The sequence below is a fragment of the Buteo buteo genome, chromosome Z (assembly GCF_964188355.1).
Source record: "Buteo buteo chromosome Z, bButBut1.hap1.1, whole genome shotgun sequence".
NCBI classification, from domain to species: domain Eukaryota; kingdom Metazoa; phylum Chordata; class Aves; order Accipitriformes; family Accipitridae; genus Buteo; species Buteo buteo.
In genome coordinates, this window is record NC_134204.1 from 72427965 (window position 1) to 72442354 (window position 14390).

Sequence of the window (14390 nt, forward strand, 5' to 3'; positions counted from 1 at the left end):
AAAGGACAGATAAAATGCTGAGGTGCTCAATGCCTTCTCCTCCTCAGTCTTCACTACTATTGCCGTTAGCAATCCTAAGGCCCCTAAGAGCAGATGGAAAATCTGGAGCCAAGGAAGACTTACTCTTGGTGGAGGAGGATGCGGTTGGGGGACATTTAAACAAGCTGGAGATACACAAGTCTGTGGGCCCTGATGGGATGCACCCACAAGTGCTGAGTGAGCTGGCCCATGTCATTGTAAGGCCATTCTCAATTATCTTTGAAAGGTTATGGTGGTTGGGGGAGGTGTCTAAGGGCTGGAAAAAAGCAAATGTCACTACTGTCTTCAAGGACAACAAGAAGGAGGATCTGAAGAACTACAGGCCAATAAGCCTCATCTTGATTGTGGGAAGCTAATGGAGCAACTCATCCTAGAAACCATTTCCAAACATATTAAGGATAAGATGGTGATTGGGAATAGTCTGCGTGGATTTACAACAAAGTAATTATGCTTGACTAGCCTGATAGCCTTTTACAATGAGGTACCAGCCTAGTGGATGAGGAGAGAGGAGTGGATGCTCTTTATCTTGATTTTAGCAAGGCTTTTGACATCCCACAAGATCATCATAAACAAACTGATGCCCTATAAGTTAGATAGATGAACAGTGAGGTAGATTGAAAACTCTGAGTTGCCAGGCTGTAAAGGCTGTGACCAGGACCACAAAGTCCAGCTGGAGGCCAGTCAGTAGTGTTATGCCTCAGGGGCAGATACTGTGACCGATACTGTTTAACCTTTTCATTAATGCCTTGGATGGATAGAGTAGAGAACACCCTGAGCAACTGGCAGGTGATACAAAACAGGGAGTCAAAACTTGGTAGTCACCAGAGGTACCTTCTAAACTCAGTGATTCCATGATTGTCATTATCTTGAAGATATATTGCTACAGGAAAAAAGCTTTCTGAAGGAAAGAAAATAAAAACTCTAATGCACATTGCTGCCACAGAAATGAAATGGGTCTAAAAGGTCTTGAATAGCTATGATTTAGAATTGAAAAGGGATCATTGATGATGTTATGAGAGAGATTCCAGATTAGCTCTTTCATGAAAGAATCAGGATGATGACAACATGGGTACAAAAGTATACTTCATATGAATTTTACCTATTGAATCAAACAAATAGTGTGGTTACCACTAATGGAAGCCTGGGACACAAAAACCACAGGAATTCTTCTTGTTCAAATGCTTGTAGTAACACTATAGCAGTTCCACTTCTTCTAAAGTACTGTGGTTTAAGACAAAGCATTTTTCTTACCAAGAAAGTCTTTTTTGATAACATCTTGCTGTAAAAAAAATCACGCTGGTTAAGCCATAATTTTGTTTTAATTTTTTCTGTAGTGAGAAAGCTAAATCATTCTCATGCAAGAACTGTAGTATTGCATGAGTACTACAAGAAAAGTATTTTGCCTGAATACATTTCTTCTAGTTATGAGTTGAGTGGTCTACAAATCTTATTTTCCTCAGAGATGTGAATTTTTCCATCTATGCGTTCATTATTAATCGAACAACATGTAGTAGTATTTGTGGTGGCTTTGTCTGCATCACATATAAAACATGTCTTAAGAAACTCCTCACTTCACTACTTTACTCTTTACTCGGACCTTTACTGTTGCTTGAATATCTACACAAAACGTATCTGATTATAGGAAAATCCATCAATTGGTAGTCAGTCACATTTTTAGATAATTACTCCTATTTCATCCCCTTCCCTTTAAAAGATGACAAAACACACCTTAAAAGGTGTCTACATCTTCATATGTACTGTCTCAAGAGGGTGACAAAAAGAAGAAGGTAAAAAATTATTTGATATAAAGAAAAATGCATATGATTTCAGAACATGTAATCTACTCATTTTTAAATCTGGAGAGTTTAAAATTCTTTTCAGATCTGTCTTTTATAGTATAAAACCTTATTAGAACCTCCTGCTGAAATAAAAGAATCAGTGAAAACTGGACTTTTTGTGCATATTAGTCCATCTTTAAATTGTATTATAAGTTGGCAAAAGGGTGACTGGTTTGGAGGTCAGCAAGTAATCAGATTTACAATGATAACTAAATATCTAACAAGTTGCCATGAAAGCAATCTGGTATGATTATCATTCAGAGGCTTGTGAAAGACATACATAGCTGAATCTGGTATTTTCCTTTAATATGCTTTGAACTGGAGAACCTGTTCTACACAGCAATATTAGATGGAGGGAGTTTAATTAACTGTAGTGATCTGTCCAGAAGTCAATGTGTGTTGAAATGGAATTAAAGGAATTCTTAGGCTATTTTCTCTGGTCATAATCAATTAATACATAGAGATGAATATTAGAAATAACTCATCTGAGAGCAAGTAAATTACACATAGAAAACATAACTTTGTCTGACATTGATTAACTTCACAGATGCAATTGCTCATTTGACTCTGAATTGTGAACACAATCAAAAAATCTGTAAGTTACAAGACAAGTTGTGATATACCATTTCTGTTTTGTTTCTAGCTATGTTTGTTTCCCATAAGAATGCAATATTTTAAAGCATCCAGTGGCTTTTATGATAATCTAAGCAGTAACTCTAACAAACATGAGGTGGGTTTTCCTACACTGTTATTATTTACAGATCTGTAAGGGTATATGTGCGTTGTCAGTTATATGAGACAGTTGTTTTATCCTCCTGCCTCTGTTCTCATCAGTCAGACTCTACTGCAGCTATCCCAAGTAGAGGAACTAATTACTCCAGATTAAACTGTTAGGGTGTAATGATGGCTTGAGAGTTTGCTCTGTGGAGTGCACCCAAAGTCAACAGGAACACATTTTGTGTCCTATTAGGTTCCTCTGCTCTTCCAGTGTCCCCACTTTTTTCCAGGACACCTCATGTCTTTGAAGGCCTCTAAATAAAATCATATTATACAAAAGCCACTCAGCAGCATGCTGATATAAATGTCAGATTTTGCATGCTTCAGAGTTATAGGATGTTATCTTTGTTCATACTTTATCATTAAAGTGAAAGAGGAAGTATCTCAGGGTTGTTAACTGACGACTGAAACCTTAGAGAAGACCACATGTCTCATTTGGCTATGCCAGGAAAGCAAATGGAGTCTCATAGACACTTTCCTCTGCAGCAATGCCAGGACATAGCCAAAACATCCTTTGCTTTCTTTTATTCAATACACCTAATACTTTATTTACCTTTTTTACTTGTTCTTTTCTTTTTCTCCATCTCTGTTCACAAAATGTAATGATTTCCTAGATTTTTCTTTTTTACCCTTTCTGTTGGTTTGAAATTTGCCAATGAAAAATCTTTTAGGTTATGATTTACCATATATGAATCCTTCTCTTTTTCTTTTACCAAATAAGGTGGAAATAGATATAGTTTAACTCATGCTTCCTCAGCAGTCATTCTGATCATTTTTGTCCAACAGAAATTTAGAAAACTCCTATGTTCCAATTTGTTCTTGTCAAAAGCACAGGTAAAAGAAGCTTTCCTGCATAATTCTGTTTTCTTTGAGATTGTGTTCGCCTGCATGCAAACAGTCTGGTCCTTCTGGACAAATACAAAGTGTACATTACAGGAAGGTGTTTAGGTATTGTTGCTGGTTAGAAGCTTGCTATTTCGGGGCAGAAAGAGCTACAGTGCTCACACTGTCACTGGAGAAAAATGTTTTGACCTTGTATTTGCGGAGTTGATAACATTATTCCAAAGAGAGGGAGCAGGAGTAGAGATTTGAAAATCTTAACATGTTAAGTATACAATTTATGAAATGACCTAATATAGCATAGCCATAATGTTCTAAAGGAATTTAAAAAAATCTGTGATTGTGTGTGTGCGGGGAAGAGTTTATCTAAGAAGTTTTATCTCAAGAAGCTGAAAATTGGGATTAATTTAACCTCTTCACAGTGACTGTCATCTTTCTTGATTGTCATCTGCCTGCCTTAATCAGTCCTCTATCTTCCTGCAGGTAAAGGATTTTTCAAGACACCACAGAGTCTGAACATGACTCAGCCTCATTCTCTGCGAAGGTTACCATTCTGTACTGGAATAATTTATGATCTAAAATGGTAATCACTTCTGAAAATTAAATTATAATATTTTTATGCCTAAGAATCCAAGAATTTCAGAAAGAAATACTGCTAAAAAGGAAACAGAGATGGCAGTTGTTTCTGATCCAAAGTCTTGCATGATATCATTTTCATCACAAGAGAAGACAAGCTATGCTCCTAGGGACCTATGCTGATATTAAGACTGTATGAACAATTTCTGGTGGGTTAAAAACACACATAGAGGTTGTAACTGAAGAGCACAGACTGCCATAGGTCTCTGTTCTTACTTAATCATACAAGCTGAAGCAAACAAATTACTAAAATACAACACTATATTTATTATGTTTTGTGTTCTAAAAACTCCAAGAACATGCCAGTAATTTTTGGTATATCTTTACCATTAATTAACAATAAATGATAGGCTTATGACGTGGTTCCATTCTACTTATTTAAACGCATAAAGATCTCCCAATAAAATGTTGCTTTGGGGCACTACATAAACATAATGGACAATAGTTTTTTCCAGAGTTTTAGGGATTTTATTTTTTTTTTAATCTTTTTGTAATCCTAGTCTCTTTGAAACTGGAGTAGTCATTTATAATAGCCACAGACAGTTATCAGCTCATCAGAGATAGCTGAGAACCCTTGTGCAGCAAGTGAAGAGAATTATCTAACAAACCAGTTAATGACTGATTTAAAGAAGGTTATTGTTTAAATAGAGTCTATGTTCAATAGCCATGAGATCAGTCTTTTTTACGTCATACTTGACTGAACTGCAAAAGGAGGTAATTTATGTAAGTATAAATTTCAATACTAAACATTCTGTGGAATCTTTCTAAGTGAAAACATGATCTTTTGGGAGGACCATCGTTAAGCTCAGTATATTGCTCTTGTTATAATGGGACTACTTGCCACAGAAGAATCAGAAGTTGTCAATTAAGCTGTATCGAATAGGCTAATTAATTATGAATAGAAAGAAAAGAGTAGCTGGAAGAATACCTCTTCCCTTCGCATGAAGCAAAAACTGGAAGGGTGCACAATTTGTGCATAAAATAGATGTCTAGGTATTAAAGGAAAGACATTAGGCATAGCTGATTTCTCTTAGGTTTTTCAACAGGTTGTGAGATATTGCTTCCACACTAACGGACACATCATTTTTGGTGATGCTTATTTAGCTGATGAAAGAAATTTTGAGTAAATTATTCATAGATTGTCTTAAAAAATGCAGGGTTACAAACACTTTCCCCCAACTTATATGCTTTCTTTAAAACTAGTTACAAAAATGGGGAGACAGCTGAAAAAAGAAAACCATTACCAACCCCAGAACCCAAACCAACTCCAACAAAACCAAAAAAATTCCACAAACAAAACCCAAACCCCCACCCCCCAGGTATTAATTTTAAGGCCTGTATTTAACTAACAAACACTTATTAATTCATTGTAACACTGTGTCGATGAAATAATAAAATATACGTATATTTATAAGTATATACACAGAAGTATATATAATTGTTTATATATTATATATGTTACATATACTTACAAGTGTGTATATAAATATATACATTCCTAGGGAAAAAAACATATTCTGCCTTCAGAAATATTATCCAAGTGTAGTGTTGCTTTTCACTCCACTTGTAATATGGTGAGTCATGTTATTGCTGTTTTCCAAGCAGAAGAAAGTTTGGTACTGATGAACAAGCATACTTCCTTATCCTTTGGTAAGACATTCCACACTTGGCCATTGCTAGTAAATTAAAATTTTCTGGAAGTTCTATTAAACTAGGAAACAGTGGATTTCAACGAGTTTTATAGTTGATCCCCAGTTGGATTGTGGGGGACAGAAGAAATCCAAGTGTGGGAAAAAATATGATGCACACAACGTTCAATATAGAGCCAGGGTGAAGCTGTTGGGTGGACCCAGGACCATAACTTTGGAGCAGAGCACTGAGCATATCTGCCCATCAGTGAAGACTTCCATTCTGTCATGGACGCTGCACACAACTCCGGGAAAATTGCTGATAGTTCTTCTTCCCAATTCGGAAGAACTGTGTGCATCTCCAGTAACTGTAGGCTTCTGTGTGCTGTAACACATTCCTCTCTATGAATTTTGTTCCTTCTATCTCAGGCTCCTTTGGTGGAGTAGAGGGTTTTGCAGCCATAAAAAGAGTAACTGAAAAGTGCCATCATCTAACCAGAAAAATCATAAATATTTAGTATTATTTCACAATAGAATAAAACCATTATATATTGATTATCAATATATCTTTACCAAGGATAGTTTAAATAATTTTCTTCCCTACCCTGACATTATCATTCTCAACCATTATATTGGCTACTTCAATAACAAACAGACATATAATACTTCCCCCAGGAGAAAGTTAGATGTTTCAGGGGTTTACAGCAGAAAGATCTTTCTTTCTGCCAACACTACAAAAATCTAGTATCTTTAAATTGGACCATAACTCAAAAGGAACCATGAAAAGAGGCTGCACAACATCAGTTAAATAAGTAACTGTATAAATTTCTATTTAGTTCTGCAATATTTCTAATATTACACTGTTGGGTTTCTTAGTGGTCCCACAGTGCCCTGCACAATTCCTGCTATGAAATGCTTCTTCCCATCATATCTGTGAAGAATACTAACAGAATTACCCAAGGGAAAGACAAGTTTTCATAAATGTCTAGTTAATCCACTTCATGCTTTCATAGCCATTGCAAATAACCTGTGTTTTGTCAGGCAAAGGAAATTATATAGAATCCAATAAAATTAAATGTCAAATGTATCTATTGGAGAGGGGCAGTATCTTTTACTGAAGCTTAAAGTCAAATATTTAAGGATAAGATTTCAGTTATGATTACAAGAAAATTAATTCTTAAAGGTGTCTCCTGGAAAGGCTGGAAACCATGTTCTCTGCACTTCTACTTTTGGAAGTTGCTGCTGATATTGGTGTCTAGCACCAAAGGCCTGTTATGAAAAACAGCATGTCTAGAAGCATGGCTGGTAGGCTCACAAGGACAAGACATGCTGTTATCATGCTCTGTCTCCAGTATACCTACGTCTGCTTTTCTGTTATGTTAAAAAGTCAGCTTAATTATGAGCTCCAATACGGATCTACCCTCTACACACTTGCCTTTCCTAAGACCAATGAACAAGGACATTGAAGCAGCCTCAGTATACTTTCCCTGAAAGTATTTATTTACTAGGAAGTGTATCCAAGCTCATTCTGTCTTTCAGCATAGTGCTGATGTGCTTTTCTGCAAGGCAGTGAGGGAAAAGTTTTACTGTCCCTTTCTATTCTCTCCTTGTGTACAGGGTATGTTGAGGGTCACTGGGGTGACTGTTTTTTTCCCTAGTCTCCCAGTGAGATATACTACTTTAACTTTGAGAAAAGAAGGAGAGACAAGTCTTTCTACAGAATGATTGCCTTAAAAACTAAGAAAACCCAACTGAACCAACCAAACAAACAAAAGTTACTACTTGGTCTTACTTTGAAATTTCAGTATTTAAACTCTGGTGACCATGTTAATCTGTGTGTGTCTAGCACTTTGGTAGGCATTGGGTCTTTTCAGAAAGCTGTGCAATATCAGCTGCCTCAGAGGTTCATGTAACAACTAGTGGAAATTTATTTAGAGAGTAATTTTGCACTTGATTCTTCATCATTTGATTTGGAAACCTACATGTCTCTGGTTTGAGTTAAATGACTTAAAAATGTTACTAGAAGGCTGAAGGTTAAAGTAGAAATGTTCAGAAATCAAACAGTTTGCTAAGGGACTATTAGGAGTAACATATTAGAGGCACAGATGGTTTGTACACCTCTGAGTAAAAAAAGTAAACCATCATGCAGAGTTAATTAGAGCTAAACCAGCTTGCCTTCCTTGGTGAGCTCTGGCCACACCAAGTGTAATGAAAATATGGCATGCTATAAATGAAACAAATAGCAAGTCATCAGATAATATACACAGTTACTTAGAAATTCTGATACATGTTGTAATTATGATTTGATAGGTGACTGCAGGCTTCCCGTGTACTGAGAGGATGAAAAAGAAATAAAACTAAATAAAGATCTACTATAGCACATTAGTTCCATCCTGCTTTATGGACACAGTGAAATATAGTAGTCCACCACGGTTTCCCTTATTTGCCCTCGAGGTTAAGTTCACATACTTCCTAAGGTGTTTTCCTTGCATAATGGCTCAGATTAGTCCTTCAACAGATAACAAGTCACTGTTTAAGTCAGTTTTCCTTGGACTTGCCGACATATTTACTCTCTATGAATAGAAAGTGTTTCTCAAAGAATTCTGTGACACAATTCACAAATAATTCAAATTTCAAAAGAACCTCAAGCCATTGGACTTTCATACCCCGCTGTTGCAGATTTATTGTGCTGGAGTACTTTACTTAGCAAGTCACTATGACAGAATTGCTGTATTTAGAAGCTGAATATATTTCATCATTCATAATATTTAATTCTGTAAAACAGTGGCTTCTTGGGATATTGTTACAATATAGGAAATTAAAATCTAAGTAGTCTACAGCCTAATCATAACTAATCAAATTACTTTCAAACTTGGATGTATCATCTGAGACTGCTCCAAATATTTCCTCTCAGAAAGAGCTTCCAGGCTGTGTACTTTATTAACTCTGAAACTGGTATAATTCTAGAGTACAACCTTGGGAATATGGAGATACATACATCCCTTAGAACTATATAAACAGACAAAGAGGTCTACATTAGTATTCTGCTTTCTAAATGATTCAAAGTGGAATGTAGAAAGTAAGCTATGTGAGCACCCATGGTTACAAGCAGATTTTCTTCTGGTTTATTTGTTTGTTTGTTTGTTTCTTTAGCAGCTGTTGAGTTTTCTCATGATACAAAACCAATGGTTCAAAAAAGTGACATGTAAGTGATAAGAGTTATTTGATAGACAACTAGGACTTTTGTTGGCCCATACAGGTGTTGTCTGTGATTCCAGATTCTAACAATCACTGCTGATATGATCGCTTTGGTGAGTAGCTAAGCTTCTGAGTTACAGCTATCAAATTCAGATATAAAACTAGACAAAGAACCTAGTATGTGGAAGTAAAAGGAAGTCCCTAACTTACCTGACTAATCAGATGATTATCCCATAATGCAAGCATGGTAGATTGGATGTTTATACACACACACACACACACACACACATATATATATATATATATAAATAAAATTGGATGTCTATATGCAAAGCAGAGGCTTTAAAAGGAAGCCTGGGTTCAGACAGGGTAAAGTCAGAAGTAATTATCATTGTAATGTAACTAGTAGACATCAAACATCCACAAGTGCTTTACCAACATCCGATTGCCTCATGAAACATCATGTAGTCTTTCCACCAAGGCACTTACAGCTCAGGCATCTGGCTATTGTATCCTTTGATGCCCCCTTTTGGCCCTGCTGTCAGTTGTCTGCTGTCATTGACAGTAGTTGTTTCTTCAATGTGGTGTAGCTCCACCCCCACCCCCCACTCCCCCTTCACTGACAGTTCACAAAGAAACTCTCTGAAAAGAACAAATATGGTGTAAGTCTTCATATATCATTTTTTAGGACAACAAAATGACGACTCCTTAACCTCCTTTTTCTCTCTCATGTTGTGTCTTTGGTATGAAAATTGGCTTTCTGCTTCATATGAGAAGATGTAAAAAGCTGGAACACTTTGGAATACATTGCAACAGATTAGCTTCCTGGTATTTTTATTGTTTTCCTTTCTATTGTTGAACTGTAGAGCTTTATGGTGGAATTTGGGGATGCTTTTGCATGTTATTGACCTGTAAGTTTCTCTTTGTCACAAGAAATTTTATTGCAAAAGTCTGGGATTTGCTAGACATCAGATGAGACAGATGAGAGCTTTCTATGGAAGTTTCAGCACTGGTGGAGCTATTTAAGCATCAGTATGCAGTTGTAAGATTATTTCTATAAAAAGTATGGGAAGGACACTGACCTGGCATGCAATATTCCTGACCAAACATCTGACAGGAGAGACTTTGCTAGACATTCTCAGAATATGATGGGGAAGAATTGTAAAATTTGGGTGACATGCACATGTACTGAACCTGTATACACAACTGGTTTGTACTTATTTTTAAAAGGTGGAAGATGAGTATTGAAATGGAATTGGATATCAGTGAGCTACAGGTAGGTTACTAATAAATTAACTTCTAGTAGCTTCAGCTGTGGTATGAATACTGAAGTCAAATTCATGTGAAATGTGAAAAAAAAAAAACAACCCTGCGTATTGTAAACTCTTCAGTGATGTAATTTTTAATACTGTGTCTATAGATTTAAAATAATGTAGATAGCAAATCTTCTGACTTCAGTTCCGGCATACCTGTGCACAGCCAGCTGGTGAACATGGATTTGCAAAGCATGTACTGTACCGGGTGAAGAGTACCTCTGAGACATGCAAGAGGGGAAATTGGCTTTCAGGAATATTCATTTGCCAGCTGACTACCAGAGATCAGCGTGCCCTGCTCCAATTTTTTGCTCCAGTTCCAGAGAAAAACGCTTCTAGAAGGAGGTCACACAATTTCACTGGTTACATCATGTCATCTGATAACATGTCAGAGATAAGTAGGTAAATAAATTTTAAAGGACCTGAAAAAGCTTTCTAAATCTTCAGCTTTGCAGAGAAAAGTGTATACCATTTATCTTATGTTATTTTATTTACTTTTATTTTATTTGTTAAACCAGTAAAAAATTCAAGTCGATTGTAAGTTAAACACACCACAGTTCAGAGAATGGAGAATTAAAATCTTGTTGATTGCTGAATAAAATAGAGGAACTGAGGCTGTGCTAAAGTTGTTGCAATTCAAAAGACAGAAAAAAATGCTTTGCATCTATGTGAAAAATTTGAATGAAATAAATGAAAGGGAATATGAATATGCAGGTTTTGGTGTGACCCACGGCATAATAGCTCTGAATAAGTCAGGCAGATTTGAGTTTACATTTAAAAATCTGCATTCAGAAGTTAAACTTTGGAGTAACCTTTATTCTTGGAATACACTATTCTTCTAGAGATCAACTTCCTCCAAACACAGCAAAGCACTCTATGACATAAAACACCAATTTAGTTCCATGAATCTGTAGTTAACCCTCAACAATAAGGTTTTCTGTCAGTATGGACAGCATTCTTTTTGTTACATTTTACAAAATCGGCTCTAAAGTTGATGAGACAGGTGAATTCCCTTTGTCTATCCTGTCTGATTTTAGTTATTTATCACCTGATGATTTTGGCAACCACAATAAAGTAATTGGGAAAGAATCAGCCAAGCAGAAAGCCTAAATGAATTTGAACTTTATTGGATAATGTAAGAGTAGAACTAGGAATAGCTTTGCTTTGGCAGAGGAAAAATACATTTGTTAAATAACTGAGTAAAGTTTAGTAAAGCATTTTGCTAAGTTTCATGTATGTAATGTCTGAGCTTGGTTTTAATTCCAAAAATTTTGAGAACTTATTTGAAAGAGCCTAGTGACCAAAAAAGTTTTGGGGAAGTACAGAAGTGATGTGAATGGAAAAGACTTCATTTATTAGCAGAAGTGTAGCATACTTTAAACTTGATATAAATATATGTATGTATACATATATATGTACATATGCTTATATACATACACATCCATACATAGACATAGTAATGTCACCTGGGTTATAAGGTTTGTTTAAGGAAATGTTTTTGGGGTGTTTTCCAAAATACCTTTCACTCTTCCAGAGTTGAACACAGAGACCATAACAAATTGTCAGCAAGTTTTTTTGGTTGTTTTTTTGTTTGTTTTGTTTTTTTTTTTTTTTTTTAATGATTGTTGGTGTTAACCAACTGCAGAAAATGGAACAAAAAGGAAAAGTGTCAGTGGCCTATGTTCAATGCAAACTAACAGCTAAAAAAGACTTCCAGGTTATGCAAAGACAGAATTTGGTTCATTGTAGGATTAAACTAATCTAAAAGAAAATGTTAATGACAGTATCAGATATAAGAAAAGTAGTTCTAGTACAACCTATATTCAAGGCAAAGAAATACACATTTACCACAAAATTATGCAATGTTCATAAAACATCCTGATATATGAATGTGCCATGGCTTTGGTAGTGGATAAATCTAAGTGATACTACCAATCACTGCCTTGTAAATCAGACATTTCTTTGTCCATGTCATGGCTAAACCTGAAGATGTGTGCTGTAGGCTTTTCATTGATCTAAAGTTACTGTGATACAGCTCTCCAATATGACAGAATATGGGGTGAAGGTGAACACAATCAAAGTATAAAGAAACTGCTTTACTGGTGTGATTTTATGCAAAATTAAAGCGAGGTCAAATCAATTAACCACAAATACCTTCTGATCTTCAGAATAACTTTAGGTAACTAATCATGATGGTTACAAATCCTAGTGACTGAGATTTCTATAACAAAAAAGCTCAAAGAAGATATCATAGGTAGGTTTGAGAACACAACTCTCTTTACTCACTGTGTGAAATTGGATGTTCTCATTTAGAGTACTAATCCTTCTTTTATAACACTTTTAAAAATCTGTAGGTTGTATTTCTTTTGAAAGGAGAAAGGTAACATTAATGAAGTAGAAGCAAGAGAAAAAATGTTTGGTTATGCATGAGAAATGTTCAAATTCAATTACAAAAATGTATTTTATCAAGGAAAAAAACAATTCCATGTTAATAGCTTGTGATCAAAGGCAGTAATAAAATATCAATTGTCTGTCTTTCAGGTGAGCCTTTTGGGATCAAGAAAGAAAGAAAGAAAAAGAACAACAACAAAAACGTTGACAACTGACAGTAGTAGAATAAACCTGTACTGCTAGTTGGAAGGCCCTTTTATATAGCAGTCTTGTTTGAAGCATGCAAGATCAATGCAAAGATAATGCAAAGAAGAGCAACAAAGCTGGTGAAGGGTCTAGAGTACAAGTGCTATGAGTAGCAGCTGAGAGAACCAGGGGTTTTTAGCCTGGAGAAAAGGAGACTGAGGGGAGACCTTATTGCTTTCTACAACTACCTGAAAGGAGGTTGTACCGAGGGGCGTGCTAGTCTCTTTTCCCAAGTAGCAAGTGATAGGACAAGAGAAAATTGCCTCAAGTTGCACCTGGGGAGGTTTAGATTGGATATTAGGAAAAATTTCTTCACTGAAAGGGTTGTCAAGCACTTGGACAGGCTGCCAAGAGAAGCGGTTGAGTCACCATCCCTGGAGGTATTTAAAATACATGTAGATGTGGCATTTAGGGACATGGTTTAGTGCCTGAATTGGCAGTGTTACCTTAAGGGTTGGACTCGATGATCTTAAGGGTCTTTTCCAACATAAATGATTCTATGATTCTATGAAAAATTAGCATTTGGTTCTTGGAGGTAACAAAGATAGTTAAAGTACTACAATGTTACAGGAATAGTTAAAACACTACAATCATTTCTTGGTATTAAATAGTATTATATAGCATTTTCTAACTTAGCAAAAATGAATACTGCATGAAGGACAACTACATTTGTGTGCCTCTTGTCCTGGATAGAATAGAAAAACAGTACAGCAGCTGACAGTGTGTGATCAGGCTGGTGAGAGTTGGGTATATAAGAGAAGAAGATAATATGATGTGAGAATGAGTTACAGGGAACACATACTTTAAAGCAGCAGCTTAGTAAATAGCTTTTATAAAAAATGGCTGTTGCTTCCACCTACCCACCTCTCCATTTATCTTAACTATATTAAACAACACTTTAAACTCTTGTTTATAGGAAAATTAATTTGATTACAATCTCTAATTTTTAAATATCTACTATTACATTGCAGAAGTCATAATGATTTTCTACATACTTTTTTCACTCTGTTATTGAAGAGGTGTTGTTTAGTTCAGCTTATGATGAGTTACTAAAATTCCTGTGGCATTTCAGTTTAGGCTGACAGCATAGCAAAAGGTACTGCACTTGGAGGGCTAGACAGCATAAAACTATGTCCTTGGAGACCATAGTAGTGGGTCATTGGGATGTGCTTATAACAGCCTAGGAGAGCTATTGTAACTTAGTATTCCATCCTGGTCCTCTTGCTTTTGAAAAACAGTGCATTACATGGTTTGCTATGAGATATTTCTAATGTTAGTCTGCCTGAGGAAAAGGATTGTTTTTCCAAAGTCATGTGTGACTGTATGAGCCAGGCTTGAAATTGCTGTGACTCTGACACAACAGAGTCAAGTGATAACCCATTTAGGATCTGTAGGCCATTTGTAGCTGTGCAGTGGGTGGAACATGAGTTGTTCACGGAAAACTGATCACTAAAGTTCTGGACGGAAAGAAATTGGTGTCCTTT